Below are 19,539 nucleotides of genomic sequence, written 5' to 3'. Positions count from 1 at the left end.
TGCATTTCGATACTAGATCCTTTGTCTAAATGAGTTCATTAGTATTGACTGATCAATTGCCTTCCAAGGAAATAATCAAGGGGTAATCTTGTTGAAGACAAATGGACTACTTAGCCTGACTCAAATGTCAAAGGGCCAAATCTTGTTTTGAGAGTGGAGAATAACCTTGTGGTTACATTGGGGCTGTTAAAATGAGAGAGGTGAGAGGGACTCATTCCAAAAAGGAAGTGAGTTTTTGCTGGGTCTCTAAGTCAGAGGAGCCTGCAGCTGGCTGGTCCAGCAGCTTGGCTTTAATAGACAGTGCAGAAGGGAAACTGTGCAGATGAGGAGGGAGAATCAGGCCCATTTTGGTATCATGCAACAAGGAAAAATAAGGTCACTTGAGCTATAGCTTATAATTGATTCCTGATATTGTTAGTTTTTAAAAAGAAAATGTTGTAAATTTTTTTTGGCAAATGTGGGAATTAACTATATGGATAATTCCTAATAATGGCCACGAATCATCTTTGTACGCTCTAGAATGGGAAGCTCCTGAATCCTGGGAGCATTTGATTCTGGCAATAAGAGTGACCTGAAAACTCTCTGTGAATAAAAGGGACTCCAAAATACTTTTCAGTCCTCCTGATAATGAAGGTGGTGCATGGCTTCTGCAGTCGGATTTACTGTTTGTCTACAACTCACTGTGTGTTTTCTGTTGCTCACTTTATGTTGGGGGTAGAATATTGACAAGGACTACTACATTAAGCATCTGCAGCTAAACTGCTGAATGCACAGGACATTATTCTCTACAAACCTTAAAATACTACTTCAGAACTAGAGCAATAGAATAAATAGCTTTTCAACATGCATACAGCTGAAGCTGGCTAAGTTTCTCTCTTACTCCTAACTTTTTTTGCCTTTTGCTGAGTAAAATCTACTGGGACAGACTGATCCCTTTTATAGGGGCAGACTGCAAACTGTTCTGCTAAAACAAAAATGTCTCCCAAATGGTTGAAAAAAGTCTTTTAAGCTGTCTTTTGAGTTATAAAAACCTAGAGTGTGCTTTATGGCAATTTCATTTCAAACTAACTTGCCTTTTTTTTGGCGTCATTTTGGTCTCATTTTTTGGTGTCAATAACTTTTGCATTTATCAAGGTTTTATGTTTGTTGAAGAAGGGGCTGTGGCTTAATGGTACATAATTCTGTATATTTGAAGAAATGTCTGTGACAAACCAGCTGGAGCGTGTGGATTAGTTCTTCAGTAACTCATCCTGCTTGGAGAAATTTCTGCATATGTTCTGATGCTACAGGTAATCTCCTCACCCTGATACACCAAACTGTGTTTTTAAGGTCAGGCACCTCATTGTGTGTAATCTGTGAGGATTTCCAAGCAATAAGGCAGAATAAAACACTTTACATTTCAAATTATTTTGTAATATTCCTGCCTGTGTGTCGTGGCTTAGGAGTGGTATTCTCCAATTTAGTACCCCCACTAAAAACCACCCTGCCCTCCACTTGCAGGCACAAAAGGCAAAGATCATGAGCTGAGATAAGATTACTGAAAACAGCAATGAGACAAGAAAGCAAACAGGAACATCGACAGTATTAATAACAAAAAGTATAAAAAAAGAAACAATTCACAAAAATCCTGATCTTGCAAAAAATTAACCCTGTCCTGGCTGGACCAAGGACATGGTGGAAAAGAAAGGAACATGACATAAATATATTGCAAGACTTTAAAAACTGCAAAACTGCAAATACCTTTTGGAATATGCAAATGAGCTTGCTTGCTTTTTTTGTGTGTGTGTGTGTGTGTGTATGTGTGTGAACTGCTCTTCATCAAGCTTTCATTTCTGTGGTCCAATTTCTACATTTTAGGTTGTAACCTTTCAGGAATCTGTATGAAACGTTTACCTAGGAATGTGGAATGCAACATTCCACCTGCTTCATTTTTGAACCTCTCTTTTACACAGAGGTAACTCAGGATTGCATGTCTGTCATATGCTGGGACTTGAAGCATCAAAATTTATGTGGCTGAGAAATTGGTCTGAGTAGGTACTGTTCATACAGATGGCAGCTTTGGTTATCGCTGCATCAGGGGTTGGCATAAGGTTAGGCTTTCCCTTTTGATGTGATCTGCAATGAGCTCCGAGTCTGTATTGGAGCAAGAGATTGGGTATAAATACTGTAGAAAATTCAGACTCTGTCTCAGGTCTGTGTTTCAAACACAAGTTAAATGCATTTAAATTGTTCCCCTTCTTCTGGCATCCATGCTGAGGGGTCAACTTGTTGTTCTTTGTGTCTTGATAAATATTTAGGACATGGACAGCAACAGCAGCAACAGAAGAACAGTGGCTTGGGGTTCAGGTCTTGGGCCAAGAAAAGTTTTGAGCCTATATGAATGTCTAAATTACTGAGCTATTGAGTATGTTTCTGCCTAGGAATTCCAAGATGTAAGGATAGCTTCATTTTTCACTATTGAAGGCTTATTTGCAAAATTTTTGTGTACAGGCTTTTGTTTGGGATGTGTGTTTGGGGGGTTTTGTTTATTTGCTTTGTTGTTTTTGTCCTTCCAAATGTGTAAGTGAATGTTACATTGTTCAGTCTGTGACTGTCATGATCCGCTTACCCTTCCTTGTTCCAGGCGTTCAGGCTTTGGGATATCTGTGCAGTTGGGTGCTGCCTGTCAGCTGGAGGTACAAGGACTGATCCTGAACTGATAAGGTTGGCTCTAAGTGGTGACTTTGAGGGCATGGTCTAGGCTATGTTAGCTGTGTCCTACCAGGTAGGATTCCTCTGATCTAAAAAACAACTTCTGAATGTGTTTTTGTGAGTGATGACTTGCACAGAATGAGCAGAGAACGTAGATTTCAAGTTTCTCACATGGCCGGTTTCTAACCATGCAGTTTTGTTGCTTCTTTTTTGCTAAGACAACTTCATTGTTTGATTTAGTGGGGATGAACTTGAAAGGTTTGATGGCTGTATAGGATCTGATAAATCTGCAACTAAGTGTTAATTATGTCTGGTGATGAATCTTTCTTTTTCTTTTATTACTAGTTGTAAGTGATTGTACATGGCCCCCACCTTAGTGACGTGAGGACATGGCATTGAGCACAATAGAATGAAGGGGATTCGATTTGTTTCTAGATACAAGTAAAATGTTGGCTTGTTTATGGGCACAGTCTGATGAATCAATTAATTGTCTGGGATACAAGGAATGTGAGTTTTATTAGTGGCTTTTCCAGCATCAAGTACAATGGCCTTGGCAGATGAATTGTCCTTTTTTTGTAGATTGAAAAGTTGAGACTTGGAGGAGCAAGTGATAATTACCTCCTTTTTGTAAGTTATAGAAATAATTTTGAGCTACATAAATATTTATAAAATAAATGAAAATTATCATTGATATTACCACAGCATTTCCATCTCAAATTATTCCAGACAATTTGTACTGCAAAGATTTGAAACAGTTCTATTTTAGAGATGCTTCTTGTGCTTTGTGGTGATAGAGATCCCTTTCTTCTTTCCAACCTCTCTCTGTCTCTTCATTACTACTCCTCAGCCTCCCCCAAAAAACTAGGATTGAGGTGACAGTTCTGATCCCTCCAGCTTCCACAGGCTACACCAGCTTCTTTTTTCACTGTAGCCAGGGTGCATTTGTTTGTGTGTGTTTCTCCAATCAGTGATCTCTTTTTTTTTCTGAAGTGACCTCTGCTGGGCATGAGATTTATGGCAATGTGTCCATTCATTATGTATCAGTGTTACTCTGTGAGCTCCCTGCATCTCGGTCAGAGGAGGAACAGCTTCTCAGAGCAAGCCCACAGTAGTATCTTTGAGCATATGTTGTCTATTAAGTGAGATGAGGAAGTCACTTAGTTTTTCTTCCATTTGGAGGTTAAAATGGAGGGCTTGTCTAAAAACAGATTATGGTAAATTGGAGCTTTATTTGAACAGTATGTCAACATTACTAACTTGAAAATATATACTAAATTGATAGGTTTCCTTCAATTACCTCATCTTAAAAGCTGTTCTCAACAAATAAGCAAACAGTTCAAAAGTGATTTAATCTGTCTGCTAATGAGAAAGTCAGATGAAAGCACACAGCACTTTTGTTATAATGAGTGCTAGATAAACTATGACATGTATTTGGCCCACACTGCTTCTCCCTGTTCAGAAGTAATAACAAATTGAAAAAAATTGTGCATGTCCGGGTTCTAGGGTTATCCTGCAAATGTGCTAACGTAGGCCCAAAATTTGGGCATAGACAGCATACTGTGTTGCAGACTGGCCAGCTTTTAGCTGTGACCATTTTGCAATAAGTTGTGTGACTAGGATCCTGGATCCTGGTGTCACTTGGCTGCACTGACAGATGTATAAGATGGCAATGCGAATGCTTCATGTGTGAAATGCATTACACAAATATCTGTGAGACTTCCTTGCTTTTAGACGTTATTTTGAAGATTTTAATGATATTGTATATGTCAAGAAAGCCAATTTTCTTTAGCATTCCACATAATCATAGACATTTCAGCAGCATTTACTCAGCAGTGCTTATGTATGTGCTACCCTTTCACACTGAAGAGCTAAAGTTAGAGGCCTTTTAGATTACCCCATTGCAAAGGAGAATCTAGGAATTTCTAGAAAAACTGAGCTTCTTTAGCACAGTTAATGAGAAAAATGTGCCAAGTCTGACTTTCTTCAACACAGCACATAAACAGAGACAGTTTCACCATTTGGAGCTTTGAAACTCTTTCAATAAATAGTCCATTGTCTTGGTTTTAAGACAATTTTTACCGGGGAAATGGGACCTTAGATGGAATAGGGACTCCTACCTCCCAAATTTAATATGAATTCAAAAATTAATTTCGACTTACAAGGAGATGAAGTAGAAACAAAATTAACGGTTTTACTGAAAACCAAACGGCAAAAAAAACCCAGACAAAAAATAAACTACAAGCACACAGTAAAGGGGAAGAATATCACTCAGAGAGAGTCTGTGTTGTTGAAAGCGCCTGTTGGGAGTTTCCTGCGGTGCAGTCGCGATGAAACCACCATGGAACCGGGATGAAGCCACCTCCACGCTGGGCGAATGGCACATGGAAAGTTCAACAAAGGGAGCTCTCAGCTGAGTCCCCTCATCACGGCTGCAGTGGTGGCGGGCTCACCTCACACAGTGGGAATTCCCACTGGCCTGTGGCTGCTGCGGGGCCTGGGAACACAGGGGCTGGAAACACAGGGGCTCTGACTACAGTGACGTGGGACCAGCCACGGAGTCACTGGGCTCCGGAGAAAAGTGGCACCACTTTAGCTGGTGCCGAGCTGGAGCGGGGTAGTAGCGGTTGAGAAGCAAGGGCAGAAACGCAGGGACTGCAGGAACTAGTGCTGCCGGGATCGTTGCAGATTGTGGTCCGAGGTGGGTGGGTTGCAGCAGCAGGCAACCCCCAAGTCTGCAGGCAAGCCGAGAGAGAGTAATGGCGAAATGACAGCGCTTTTTATCCCTACCAGATGTTGTGGGACTCTCCCTCCGCCCTCATTCTTGGGGAATCTCTTCTTCAACTTCTGCAATTTCATCTCCCCTGCCAACATTCTCCCCCCCAGTGGTGACAATAGGAAAATAACACCCATTTTAAGAATCCATTTGTTCTTCACCAGAATGGGTCAGTAAATGAGCTGTTTCCTTCCAGATGGATCTCTGGTAGAAACTCGTCCACACTAGAACTCAATAGCACCTCCCTTTGTGAACGCAGGTTGTCTCAGTTCTAGGCAACCACCAGCTATCTGGTAAAGGAACCCAGCAGAAGTACCACTCTTTGCCTTTGTACTTGAAAAGAGAAGTAAGAAATAGCAGGTCTTGACCTACGTGAACATTGTGGTCTGAGTAGTTTTGGCAGTGGTTGATTAATCATTATGAAGTTCTTCACAAGAAAGAGTGATTGGGCATTGGAATGGGCTCCCCAGGGAGGTGATGGAGTCACTGTCCCTGGAGATGTTTAAGAAAAGACTGGATGTGGCACTTAGTGCCATGGTCTAGTTGACAAGGTGGTGTTGGGTCATAGGTTGGACTTGATGGCCTCAGAGGTCTTTTCCAACCTAGTTGATTCTGTGATTCTGTGGTTTTGTAATCAGTTTTCTGTTATTTTAAATATTGAGTTTATTATTGAATCTGCATCCTATTATTAAAAAGACAGAAATACAACTTTATTGTTGTACAAATTAGTTAGTGTATGACAGTGAATCTAGCTGAGATTCCTAAGCATTTAGGCAGAGAAATCTAGTGATGGTGCACTAGATAGTCCTGGTTTGTCATGTAAGGTACAGACACCTTTTTTAGTGGAAGAGACTGCACAGTTTCCTTTATAATTTGTGACTGTGCAGAGGACATAGTATGAGTAACCTACATTACTGCAGCTGAAGGGTATGGTGGTTCTCAGATAAAAAACTCTAATTGATATTGGAGGATAGTAGTTTGTACAGGGGAATTTGGGACCCTGTTATAAAACATGGCAATTTTTTTGGGTAAGGAAAAAATAGCTTGATTAGTGAAAGGCTTGCACCAGGCTCATCAGTCACTGATTGTGTATCTAGCCTGATAATGTGCAGAACACATTTAGGGTGCCTAAACTGCTGAATAGGGGCTAGTTTAGAGGTTATAGTTGGATGACCAAAAGAAAATTCTTCAGAATGCCTCTGGATTTTTGTGGTACTATATTCGAGGAGAACAAATATGTTTAGAAATCCTGAAAACCTGTGATTGAAATAGCAATGAAAGAGAATTCACTGAAGTTGGAGCATCTTCCTTACTTAAAACTGTTTTGGGATCTACAAGGTCAGAATTTGTACTTGAATTAGCATTTAAACAATGTGACACATCACAGACTATTTTCCAGTACTGCTTATTACAGGGTGCTGTATTTCCAACAGGAAGCCATAAACCCAGACAGTTGTACTCACCTCTCCTTCCCATATGTACGGCACATGAAAATATTTTTTCATCTTGCCAATTATTTTTCACACTAGGAGGTTGGGCTGCTCATCTTCAGTACTTCTGTGTTAGTCTGTGTGATACTTCAGTTTGTGTTGTCCTGTTTTATGTGGCAGTGTGTCACTAAAGATCCCAGTGATTATCTCTTTGTACAAGCCAGCCAGCACTATGGCCTCTGCTCTATGGCCAAATTGCAATCGAGCAGTTCCAGTTTCCCAAACTGTGAAGTATGAAGGAACTGAGTGGCATCAAGCTTTTCCTCTTATTTTGTCATTTGGGACCCCTGGTGGCCTAGTGGTTAGGATGCAGCACTCTCACAGCTGCAACCCAGGTTCGATTCCCGGTCCCCCGGGCAGATGGAGCTCGTTAGCCCTGTGAGGCCATCCATCTATGAGAAGGTCACTCTAAACAAACCTACGTCCTGAGGACCTCACTGCCATTGTCCAAGCTTGCTTGGCCCTGGCAGATGAGCCTTAGGATTAAAGGGTGGGCTCAGTTCAGCACATGCTGTGTCTCACCTAAGAAATCCATTGCGCAGGCTGGAAAGGTAAAAGACCTTTCCCAAAATCTTCGTTTGCGAAGACTGGCCATTATTTTGTCATTACTTTGCAGTAGTTATGTCCCCCTCGAATGTATCCAAACTCCCTCAAACTCTGTATCCAAGGGTTTCCTCTCATTTTTCTAAAAGTATAGAGGAAAGCTGAGATGGAATCAATTGCTATATTTACTCATTTTCCCCTCTTAGGATTTATCATTGACAGCTTCATGCTACATATCACATGAAAATATAGACAGATCTGTATCTCAAAGAGCTTATTATGCTCCTTCTGCAGAAACAATTCATTGGGAAATCCTTATACCTTCACTAAAGTTTTGGTGTCTGCCTTTCTCTGTGTTCTGGAAGCTGGTACCTAAATTTACACACACAAATGGGTCAGGTACATTACCAGTGCAAGCAGGACTGAAACTATCAAAGCCTTTGTAACTTTACATGCATATAGCTGTGAGGAATGTAAACTTATTTTGTGACATAAAGAGATGGAAAAAGAAGGCTCATCTTATAGCACATGCCTTAATAAAAAACATTTGTGCATGTGTTTACTTCCCAAGCAGCAGCACAGTAGCGAGAGACTATCTGATTAAAAGCCTCCATCCTGCAATTCCCAATATTAGAATCAATCATAGAGCACTGTATACATGACTCGTTGCATTTCCTGTCGTGTGCTCACATGCAGATGTTTTTCATCATTTATTGCTAATAGTGAGTATGTTTTAAAATTTTCTATGGATTTTTGTGGCATTTTGTATGTTTAAACTTTTCAAATGTAGAATTGGGATGATTATGTATTTTGTCTGAGGGAAATGAAACTCGTCCTTGGGATACTTTTTGGGTTGCTTTCTCTGCTTATACAACAGCCTTTTGCTGTTTTAGGAGAAGAAAGAAACCTTTCACCAGCTAAAACTTCTGCCTTGCATTCCTGGATTAATAATGCAAACAGAAGATATATGTCAAGCGTATTGGGTTTGTGTGCCAAGGTTTTGTTAGCAGGGAATTACAGGGATGGCTTCTGTGAAAAGCTGCCAATACCAGCCAAGAAGGACCCACCACAGGCCAAGGCCGAGCCCATCAGTGATGGTGGTAGTGCCTCTGGGATTCAAGGAAGGGGAAAAAAAACCCCTGTGCAACAGCAACTGCAGCTGGACAGAGGAGGGGGAAATATGTGAGTGGAACAGCTCTGCAGACACCAAGGTCAGTGGAGAAGGAGGGGGAGGAGGTGCTCCAGGTGCCAGAGCTGAGATTCCCCTGCAGCCCATGGTGTAGACCATGGTAAGGCAGCTGTGCCCCTGCAGCCTATGGGGGTCCACAGAGGAGCAGAAATCCACCTGCAGCCTGTGAAGGACTCCATGCTGGAGCAGGTCTGAAGGCAGTTGTGACCCCATGGGAAGCCTGCACTGGAACAGGCTCCTGGCAGGACCTGTGGCCCCATGGAGAGAGGAGCCCACGCTGGAGTAGGTTTCCTGTCAGAACTTGTGACGCTGCTGGAGCAGCCTATTCCTGAAGGACTGCATTCTGTGGGAGGCACCCACACTGGAGCAGTTCCTGAGGAACTGTGGAAGGACTTATGTTGAAGAAGTTAGTGCAGAACTGTCTCCCATGGGAGAGACCCCACACTGGAACAAGGGAAGAGTGTGAGAGGTTTTCCCCCTGAGGAGGAGGAGTGGCAGAAACAACTTGTGATGAACTGACTGCAGCCCCTCTTCTCGATCCCCTGTGCTGCTGGGGGAAGAGGTAGAGAATTCAGGAGGGAATTGGAACAGAGGAAGAACATTTGGTTTTATTTCTCATTATTCTACTCTGATTTTGGTGGGTAGTGGATTAACCTAATTTTCCCAAGTAGAGTCTGTTTTGCCCATGACAGTAATTGGTGAGTGATCTCTCCCTGCCCGTACCCCAACCCATGAACCTTTCCTTACATTTTTTCTTCCCTGCTCAGCTGAGGAAGGGAATGACAGAGCGGCAACTAGGATCAACCCACCACATGTCACGTGAAGAATATCAGGATGACAGAAAGTACTGACACAGTGCAAGGCAGAGCTAGTTTGCTGAAGCACCACGGCAGAATGGAATTGATTTAGCAGTAACTCCACACCTCAAGTCCTTCGTGTATTAAAAGGATTCCTTTATTAAGAACTTACAAGGCAAGAGGCACAGGGAGTCAGATTTTCCAACTGGTTTAAGTGACTGTAGCTCCAGTAGTGATTGAGTGGATGAAAACCTGCATATGGTTAACTGGTCTGAATTACTTGAAGAGATGGTTGAGAAGATTTTTCTAAATGAGTAATAGGGAAAGCATAAGGAACATAGTTTTGAAAGAAGATAGAAAATTCTGATTTTTCTTCCTCCTCCTCTTACTTGGGAAATAACTGCAGGTAGCTGGTATGAAGTCCTAGCTGAAAAGCTTGATTTAAGAGAGGATTTTCAGAGTGGATTTCCTTCAGAATAGAAAGCTCTATTGGGTCTGGCTGAGATGGTGTTCATTTCCTCATAGTAGCCCTCACAGTGCTGTGCTTTGCACTGGTAGCTAGAAGGGTGTTGATAACACACCAGTGTTTTGGCTGCTGCTGAGCACAGCATCAGCACTGTAAGATTCCTTCCTCAATCGAGGGCAAGATCCTGGGAGGGGACCCAAGTAGGCCAGCTGAGCCAAACTGACCAAAGGGATATTCCATATCATGTGACGTCAGCTCAGATATAAAAGCTGAGGCAAGGAGCAGGAAGACAGGCATTCATTGTCTCCAATGGCTGCCTGCTGAGGAACTGTTACGTGTGCTGAGGCCCTGCTTCCTGGAAGTGGCTGGCCATCGCTGCTGATGGGAAGCAGAGAATAAACCTTGCTATCTTTCACTTCACTTTTGCGTACACAAGCTTTTGCTTGGCTTCTGCTTTAATAAACTGCCTTATCCGTACCCATGAGTTGTTTTCCATCTGTCTCTCTCCCCTGTCTGGCTGGGTGGGCATCTGGCATCCAGTCAAGGTCAACCCACCACAGAAGCAAACCAGAAAATTTTTAACTGCTCTTACAGGAGAGGGAAAGACTGATGACCGATTAATGTCTTTGTTCAGCCTTCACTTATATTAGTATATTAGTTAGAAAAAAAAATCACTCTTCTTCAGGGTAACAGAATGTTGAAATGAATGCTCAACACTCCTGTAAGTGTCCTCTACCCCCTTTGCTTTCACTCTTTCCTCCTAAGCAGGTTCTGGAAAAAATGACTCCATTTTGTGCAACAGGGTTTTTTTAAATGTTTTTTATGGTTTTGTTGAGGTGTGTGTATGTGTATATGTGGGGTGGTGATGTTCCTACCACCATCCAAGTCTGTAGCAACTGTTTCTGAGTTTGGCCAAGAACTTCACAGCTGCTGCTCTTCTTCCTAGTGTGTTCAAAATAAGTTGTGAAGGGTTTTAACTTCATACAATGAAATAGGAGCCCCTAAATGCCAGAGAAAGGTAAGAGAGAAGGTTCTGATATTGTCAGTCTGAATGAATGAATGAACACATGCTTGTGCTCCTCATTGAAATTAATCTCAAAGCCCTAAAAAAGGGACAATTCAAAATATATTTGTTTAAATTCATGACTTCCAAAGAGAAACTTATGTGTTTTATAAATAAGGCTTTATTATGCTCAGCTGCCCTTGTGAACTGTTTCTGGTATTCTTGAGAATTTAACTCTAAATTGTGAGCTTTCTTTTCTCTAGGGTTTGAAAACGAAACAAAAAGGTATATGGACAAACCTGCAGCATGTCTGGGATGGATCCAAAGAGACTAGTAGGCCCAGAGTTAATGGTCTGCAATTCTTCCAAATAAATAGAACTGCCAATGTGGAATAAATTTGAAAAGCACAATCTGATTTTAGTAAATGCTGCAGTACTGTGTGTAGCAGGAGAGGTTGTATTGTGCTGTGGGATTATAATTTAGGATTCTTTTCAGTGTTGATGTTTTCAAAGCTACTCAGTTGCTTTCATTAGCTCTTTCCTTTTCCAATTGCTTCTGCAACAGCAGCAGGAACATGACAGAGACTCTCTCGTCTTTGCTGGTGCAAGTAGTAACCTGATTCTGTCCTTAATCACTAAGGTGCTTTATTGTTGCAGTTCATGTGTTTTAATAAAAATCTCTTAGATTAAGCAATATACTATCTAAGCTTCTAACTTACTTTCCTTGTCAGTCCCTTCTTGGACACAAGGAGGAGGTTGAGGAAGAAGCATTTAAGTACACCTGCAGTCATGCAGCTGTCACGGGGTATCTTTCATATTGGTCAGGTTTGGTCAGTAGAGAAAGTAGACACGCACACAGAGAGAGATGAGACAAGGGTGTCTGCCGCCTAAGTGCAGCAGGCAGCTTTATTGAGGTAGCTAGCCCCCACTTTCCCACACGCTTACTGTAAATATATTTTTACAAAAACACTCAGGAATTAACACCTGCGCCCTGAAACACAGTCAACGGCCCTGTCCTTGCACTGCTTATCATCTTTCCAGCCCACTCCCTAATACTCAAGGCTGCTCTGTCCATGGGAACAGATTAATTAACTTCACTGTTCTCATGGGAATGGCCTAACACCATCCAATATTTCAAGCCCCTCAAGCTCCAGGGGCTCGGCGGACCTGCCACTTCCCCGCACACGCAGCAGTATATAAAATGCTGCCAGCTGCAACAGATGTGCCTTACACCTGCTAAGCCCTTGCTAGCAAGCTGGCCTGGCACCCTCTGGTTGAAAAGCAGACAGGATTACAGTTTAAACACACTCTAATCTCAGTTTTTATGAAAAATGTTTACTAAGTGAATGTCCTGATTGAACTGATCATCCTGTCTTCTTTGCAGAACATAAGTCTCTGGTATCCAGACTTGTGACATGAAAGACAAAAACCATTATCAACGTAAATGCTTCACATATTCTACGTTTGGAAGCTATATGGATTCTATATGTACGTCTTCATACGTGTGCCTGTATGCCCAGCTCTCTCTTCCCAGAAGAATAAGGGGAGAATTGTTCTGCTCCAGAATAATTTTTTCCTGTTAGACTTCAAAGTGTTTGAAAAAGAGTGGTAAAAGTTGAATAGGAAATACCACACTTCTACAACTGTAGAAGGAGACAGGAAAATGGATGATATTAAATCTGGATAGATCTGAAAGAATAACATGGAAAGGTGGAAGGAGGTACTTGTATGTGAAACAGTCAGACAGTATCTCATTTTTGAAGAAAACATCTGTCATACAGTTTCACAATTCTGACATTTTCCTCTATCTTTCAAACTGTTCTTAGTTCCTCACTACAAAAGAGAAGTTTCTTATTGGATGGAGTGACTTTTAATTAGTGCTTGTCTTCGGTGAAAGCAGCCTGAGGTGGGTATATAGTTATAGCAGACTGATTCAATTCAGCAGACCTACCGTGTGACCAGCTGCTAGAAGTTGGACTATGGAGTCACAGGAAAAGGCTTGTAATCAATTTAGAAAAGCCATAGCTGGGCAGAAAGAGAAGTGTTTCAGTTTTAGTTTTTAGATGGTGATTTGAAGAACACAGAGACAATTCACATGAAGGGAATTGATTTTTTCCCCTCTTCTATACCTAAGTGAGCAGAGTTTAACACTGTTGAAGGATTTTCTGTGAGATGTTCATGCAGCTCTGGTGGTGACAGTATCTTGGCTTTGGTTCTGAATTTTGTTCTAAATTTAGGATTCCTCTTTGCCTCTCTCTTGGAAAGGTAGTTGTTCCCTTCCCTGCTTGGTATCAATAACAGTCTGCCTCCCTTTTAGCATTATTTCTGAACTCAGTACTTGCACAGTGTGTGAATCTCTTTATATCATCTGTGACTATCACCATTTTGGGGACATAGATTATTTTTGCTTTCACAGAAGCAATTTACAGTAGATGGATAGATGTTGACAGTTCTGGGAAGCCAGAGAAAAGTTGTATCACAACAATCTTAGGATCAAAGAAATGTTGTCCTTACTGCCTCCTACCACATTTCCAAAACTATTTAGTTCAAGTTATCCATGTTTCCTGTATTTTCTTGGCCAAAAGTAAACAGAAATCAAATAGAAAACTGTCAGGAGGTCATTCCTGAAGGACAGATTATTATTATTTTTTAGTTTCTCTATTCATCAGATCTCTTGTTAACATGTTGCTACAGATTAATATGTAGCTGCAATAGCACCACTAGCATTCCTGTTGTATGAAATGGCTTGTCTGCCATCAAAAATTATGAAGAGACAGCAGGCAGCAAGACAATAGATCAGCCAGAGTGTCTGCAGATGGTTTTAATCTGATCCTGTTGTTTATACAGTGTCATAGGTATGCATGTTGTGTTATAGATATTTAAACATGAGAGTTTCCTGTCCTGAGGGGCTTACAACATACAACGTTGTAAATTAAATCCTGAAAGATTTCTGGTCATACAGTGTGTGTAGCTTACAACTGCAATATGGAATATCCCCACTCCTCACTAGCTGCATGTGTAAGGGCGAGAAACACGTTTAAGTGATGCACAGTCAATAGCAAGTGAGACAACTCCAGTAATGGATCTTCAGGGCTTTTAATAGAGAATTCCAATATATGAACAGAGTTGGGGGTTGGTTTTGTACATTTAGTTGCTGTGGAGGAGCTCAAAAACATGCCTAGTTTTTCTGTTTCAACTGTGAATGTGTGCGTCTTCCTGTGGAGGCACTGCAGGGTGAATTTAAGAACTGAGGAGAAGAAGAGAGACAACTGAATAATTTCCTTACTAATGAAATGAGATGACCATTTCAGAAGCCCTTTCTTAAGTTCTGTTTTAAGGTCACAAAGTTATAAACCCATGACATACTTTTGCTAGCATTTTACAGTTACTGTTCTGGTAGAATTCATACCTTCAGAATATGTCTGATGGAGATTTGTGCACTTTGGACTGTAATCTTCCTTCTTTGTGCTATGAAATATTGACTGGAAAATTTGACTGTGAAATTTGTTCTTCTTTCAATATAAAGCAAGTTGTATGTTAGGAGTGCAATCGAGAAGCAATTTTATGGCCTCTACTACTTTATTTAGAAGTTCTTGACTCCTGACAGATAAGGATAATTTTTCTAGTCCTGAATTCTAGTTCCCAAACCTAGGAATGGGCAATATTGATCTCATTAACTTGCTTCAGGCACAATTCCCATTTTTCCACGCTACTTGGGAGTGATTTATGTACTTCAGAGTATCTCCACATGATATAGACCTTGAATTTTTTTCAGTCATTTTTGATTTGTGGGGTCATAAAAATAGTTGCTTAATATCTTTTGTGTATAAATATCTCTCCTACCACCTTCAATTTTATTTTCCATCTTTCATGATATTCCTCATTTTTAAGATTTGAAAACAACTGTAGGGCAGAGGGAAATAGGAAGAAATCTGGAAGTTGAAAGCTCAGAAAAGAGTTAAGTGGGGTTTTTCCTTGCCATAAAAGTATTGGGCAGAAGCCAGGTGCATGATAGCTGGAGAAGAGGAATTGCAGAAGTTGTTTCTCTGTGTGTTGTAGTCTGGGGGAGGAAAGACAAGTGGAGTTAAAACAGGGCACGACTCCAGGGAGGGAGCCTTTTATGACAGCTTTCTGGGAGAGTGGAAACTAGGAGAAAAGATGGCCAGAAGAATGTGTGTGAAACATGTTTGTTTTACTTAGCTCAGACTGCTTCTTAAAAAATTTAAACTAGGTTAATTAGCACTTGCAAAATGCTGCTCTAATTTGCTGAATTGCTTCCTGTCTTTGGGCTAGTTCATTTAGAATTAGCCAGTTCCAGGCTGAGATTGCCAAGTTTCTAGCCTTGACTGAGAAACTGAGTTAATGGGCTTATGCCTATTTAAAACACCTCTGTGCCTCCCGTCTGAAACTCAGCACACTTCTGATGTTCACTTCCTAATTTCACATTGCAAAAGGCACAGTGACAACTGGCAGGGATACTCAGAGATGTGGAATGGCTTCTGCACAAACCCCAGTTGGTTAACCTGGCCTCCTTAAGGCTGGGAAAAATGAGACTGTGAAGAGGACATGACAGAAGACTGTAAAATCCTAGGTGGAAAAGGAGACTAAGGAGCAAGTAACCACACTTTCTCATAACACGAGGATTGGAGATGGCAGGCTAGAAATGCACAAGAAGGAAAGATAATTCTGGGGAACCTGTTGCCATGCGGTAGTTATGCTTGGGTAGGCTTGGGCTCAGAAGTGATGAAGCAAATGAAAGCTCACGAGGGCCTTTTGAAGGCAAAGATGTCCTCTATGGCTTCGAAAGTGCCTGAAAAACAGATTACTGTGCTGGTGTATTGCTTCATGCTTGCCCTGTTCTTGTGCTCTTTATCCAGATATCTGCCACTTGCTGTTGTCACGGAGAGCCTGGCTCAGTGTGGCCATTCCTATGGAACAGCAAGTCATATGCAGTAAATATAATATGAAATAATCACTTTGGAACAGTACAGATTTGCTTTTGGATTCTATTAAAGTGTGTAAATACTTTGGATGCTATTTGAATTCGGTTGAATAGCAAAGTGGTTTTGCCTCTTTTTCTGAGAGCTTTGTTGCTTTTAAGCTGAAAGAAAGTAATTGCTAAAATCTAAGGCTATTCAGGCAAGATTTTATTGCTGAAAAGAAGGTTATGCATCCAAATCTTCATGGTACACATTTGATTTGATGTCTAAGTAAGTTTCAGATATGTATCTAAATGTTACGATGCTGGCAGAGATTCAAACAAGCCAATATCAAACTCCAGCTGTTGCTTCAACACACTAGATGTGTATTTTGCCTAATTTGTGTTTAGTTCCAACAGTGGCAAGCTGTGTTGCCCTAACTGTAGAGTAATTTCAGAAAAAGCTGTAGTCCTTTTTTTTCTTTGTTCTGATGTTTTGTTTTCCACAAAACAGCAAAGTTACTGTGAGGGTTCTGGGCTCCTTAGAAAGTTAAATTTCTTTTTCTTTTAAAAATCTTTTTGTTTGCCTTTACATCCATAAGTTTTGAGCATAAAATAGGGGCCATTGAGTATGTTTTCACTTCTGGACCTAATTTTTTGTTGACATAGAGAGGTTACTATATACTGAAGTACTTGACTGTGCCAATGTTGATATTCTGAGATAGGATTCAGATAAAAATTATTTCTGAAAATGTAAATCATGATGGTCACACCAGGTAACTTTAGTCACTTAATTTCAGGGGTTACCTTTTACTTTAGGCTGGTGGAGAGAAAGATGCCTGTAGGACTTTGGGCTGTGAACCATTTTTGAGAGGAGATTAAAGTAGGACTGTACTCTAGAAGTGTCTCATCTTATTATCTGTGTATAAGCACTTCTGCAGGAGTATCACAAAATTGCTCTTTCCTTTTATAAATAAAAGTCAAAATCCCAACGAGTAGGAAACTAGATGATAATTGGATGTTTTAATGAAAATCCTACTACTGTTGTCATACGTTTGAAAAGAGATGTTGGAATTTTTTCCCTAGGGTCTCATTTTCCCCACCCACCACCCCTCTGTTTCTTCTGGGATGGTGGGATTTGGGGAGGAGGGGGGACTGAGCAAAGCCACATGCGCCTCCTTTTCTTTTCCTGAGAGGAAGTTTTTTTCCCCCCAGGACACCTCGTGGAGGATGGCTGAGAGAAAGAGACCAACCCATCTGTGGCGGTATCAGGGCTTGTGGCAGGTGCACTTAACACTTCTTCCTTCCATATGTTTTCCAAGAACTTTTAGTGTCAGTAGAGATAGTAAGTGTTTCCTACAATTCAATTAATGCTTATTACATTTTCCTTCTCATTACGTACAGTCAGGTTAATTCTGAGGTGATTGCTACGTGCAGTTGCTTAGCCTGACACAAAGGAAATGCAATAGTAGCAAGCAGAAGAAGAGAAGAAAAAATTTAATCAATTTACAAGGGAAATGCTGTCTTCCATTAATTGAAACTATGAGAGAAATTAAGTGCCCACATGTTCATGGCCAGTGTAGAGTCTTGCCTGTCTTTTCAGTTCTTCCCTTTGGAAATACCAAAATTTGTGCTGAACTTTTTTTGAGCATGACAATTGTTATTTCAAGAGAGAATGTCTCATAGCTCTACACTGTTAATTCTCGTGCCCCAAATGCTTTCCCGAAGGGAACATGAAGTTGCAGGTGCATATTGGAGGAGAAACACTTTTAAGCATGTTATTTTAAAAAAAGTAAGAAAGACATGAGAAATCCATAAGACATGGCATTCGCATTGCTTATTGAGGGAACTTTGTTTCCCAAAGTCTTCACAAAACCTTTGATATTATTTAGTATGTCTGCTAGCACAGACAGGGTTGCAAAATTAAGTGCTTGAAAGTTAAAAAGTGACTAGCTGACCTTAAACAGCCATCAGTGTTTGTGTTCTTTTCACAAATTTTGATAAATTGTACTTCTGAACTTTGCTTACAAGTATTCTATGTTTCAAGTATACCATAGAGGAACACTTCTTCCTTGTCAAATCTGGTAGAACAGCTTTAATCCATACCCTAATTTTAGGCTACACTCGCTCAAAATTGCACATAAATAAATCTAAGGAAAATCCACCAAGAGTGGGCTTCTTATGCAGCATGGTTGTAGCTGTAATTAAGTAGTAAATCACAGGAAAACCTTTCTGGTCTTTGATACAAGAAGTGGCACTTAGCAGACTCACTATTTTCACATATTGCTGTTTGCTAATAATACTAAGTTCAATTTTTAGCTCAAAAAACCTGGATAAGAGACTGTGGTGCTAATTTGAGTATTACTTGAATCATCAAAGCTGTTCTAAAACCAAACCAAGCTCCACAAATGGCTTAGTCTTGCTTGTATATGGAGCAGAGGGAGGTGAGAGAAAACCTATTCATCTAATTATGAATTAATTGTTATTTTCTTGCACAACAGCACATCAGGATGTGATAATTCATTTGCTAAACTGTCCTTTCAGTTATGGCGGGAAATGGGCTGCATGCAATTCCCTTAAAGCAGGATGTAGCATGAATTATTTACCCAAAGAGTAACTCTGGTTCTACATGCAGACAAAACTTGCAGTGCTGGGTATGGCTGCCTAGAGTCCTGGTCATGCCCCTCTTGGCTATTGGAAAAATTAACCCTGTCCTGGCTGGAACCAGGACACTTGGACAACTTCTCTGGTTGCCAAAAGTAGTACAGTTTGGTTGAAAAGCAGATACTTTGGCTATTGTAGATTTTTATTTCCATTCTAAAAACATTTCACATTTTTTTTAGTTTTACCAACATTAGTAATGAAATAATGACTGTGACTACTGCAAGTTCTTAGAAGAGTTTTGCATACATTTTGCGACTCAGCTATCTGAGTGTCACTCATTTTGCCACTTTGCTACCTGAGACACATGGCAGAAGACAGTATGAAGAGAGGCATCCATATCATCTTGTGCACTCCATCATAATTGTCATGTGCTCAAATTACACGGTAGGTTTTTTTCATAAACTTTTATGTTATGATGCACGGATGGTTTTGAGAATGTTTTCCATAGGAGGAATTGTTCATATCCAGTTGTCTTGCAGATGTGATGAATGCTGCTTGTGTCTTCAAAGCAGAGATAAAGGCTGCAGTAGTGAAAGATGAGGAATAAAAGGAATTTAGATTAACTAAATCAGATAATTAGACCAGCTGCTCAGCTATGTGAGCTAATTGAACTGCCTTTGTAAAAATTGTGAAAGCAGTCCCTCCTCCAGCAGCAGAACAAATAGACCCTGGTTTCTTACAGATTTGCCTGAGTAGCTGACTGTTTGGGAAGATGTGAGATCCAGCTGATCCTTTTTTGCAGATGGGATGATTTCAACACCTCTGCTATGCAGGCATTTTCAGGTGTCTAGTAAGGCTGGAACAAAAGCTACAGCCTTTCTCTCTGTTGAGGTGTTCAGACTCTCCCTCCTCAGCTTAACTACCTAATATTATGCTTGATGAAAATCACTGTCTTTGAGGAAATTAACCTGTTGATTCAGAAATTCTTTGGAAGGCCTTGGTATAAAAAGTTATAAGATAGTGAAGATGAGTATTGGGATAATTATTTTTAGTGCACAAGAATTCT

General features: G+C 40.7%; 1 long non-coding RNA gene across 1 annotated transcript; it reads left to right on the top strand.

Annotated features, from left to right (window-relative positions):
* Positions 1-2,080: 2,080 nt before the first annotated feature.
* On the top strand, positions 2,081-3,319 carry LOC113970768. The gene is made up of 3 exons (XR_003535328.1): positions 2,081-2,432; positions 2,624-2,764; positions 3,271-3,319. It is a non-coding gene; the product is annotated as an uncharacterized LOC113970768 (long non-coding RNA).
* Positions 3,320-19,539: the final 16,220 nt, after the last annotated feature.

The sequence above is a fragment of the Neopelma chrysocephalum genome, unplaced genomic scaffold (genome assembly GCF_003984885.1).
Source record: "Neopelma chrysocephalum unplaced genomic scaffold, ASM398488v2 Primary Assembly neopelma1_79, whole genome shotgun sequence".
Taxonomy (NCBI): domain Eukaryota; kingdom Metazoa; phylum Chordata; class Aves; order Passeriformes; family Pipridae; genus Neopelma; species Neopelma chrysocephalum.
This window is presented reverse-complemented; position numbering and strand designations above follow the sequence as displayed.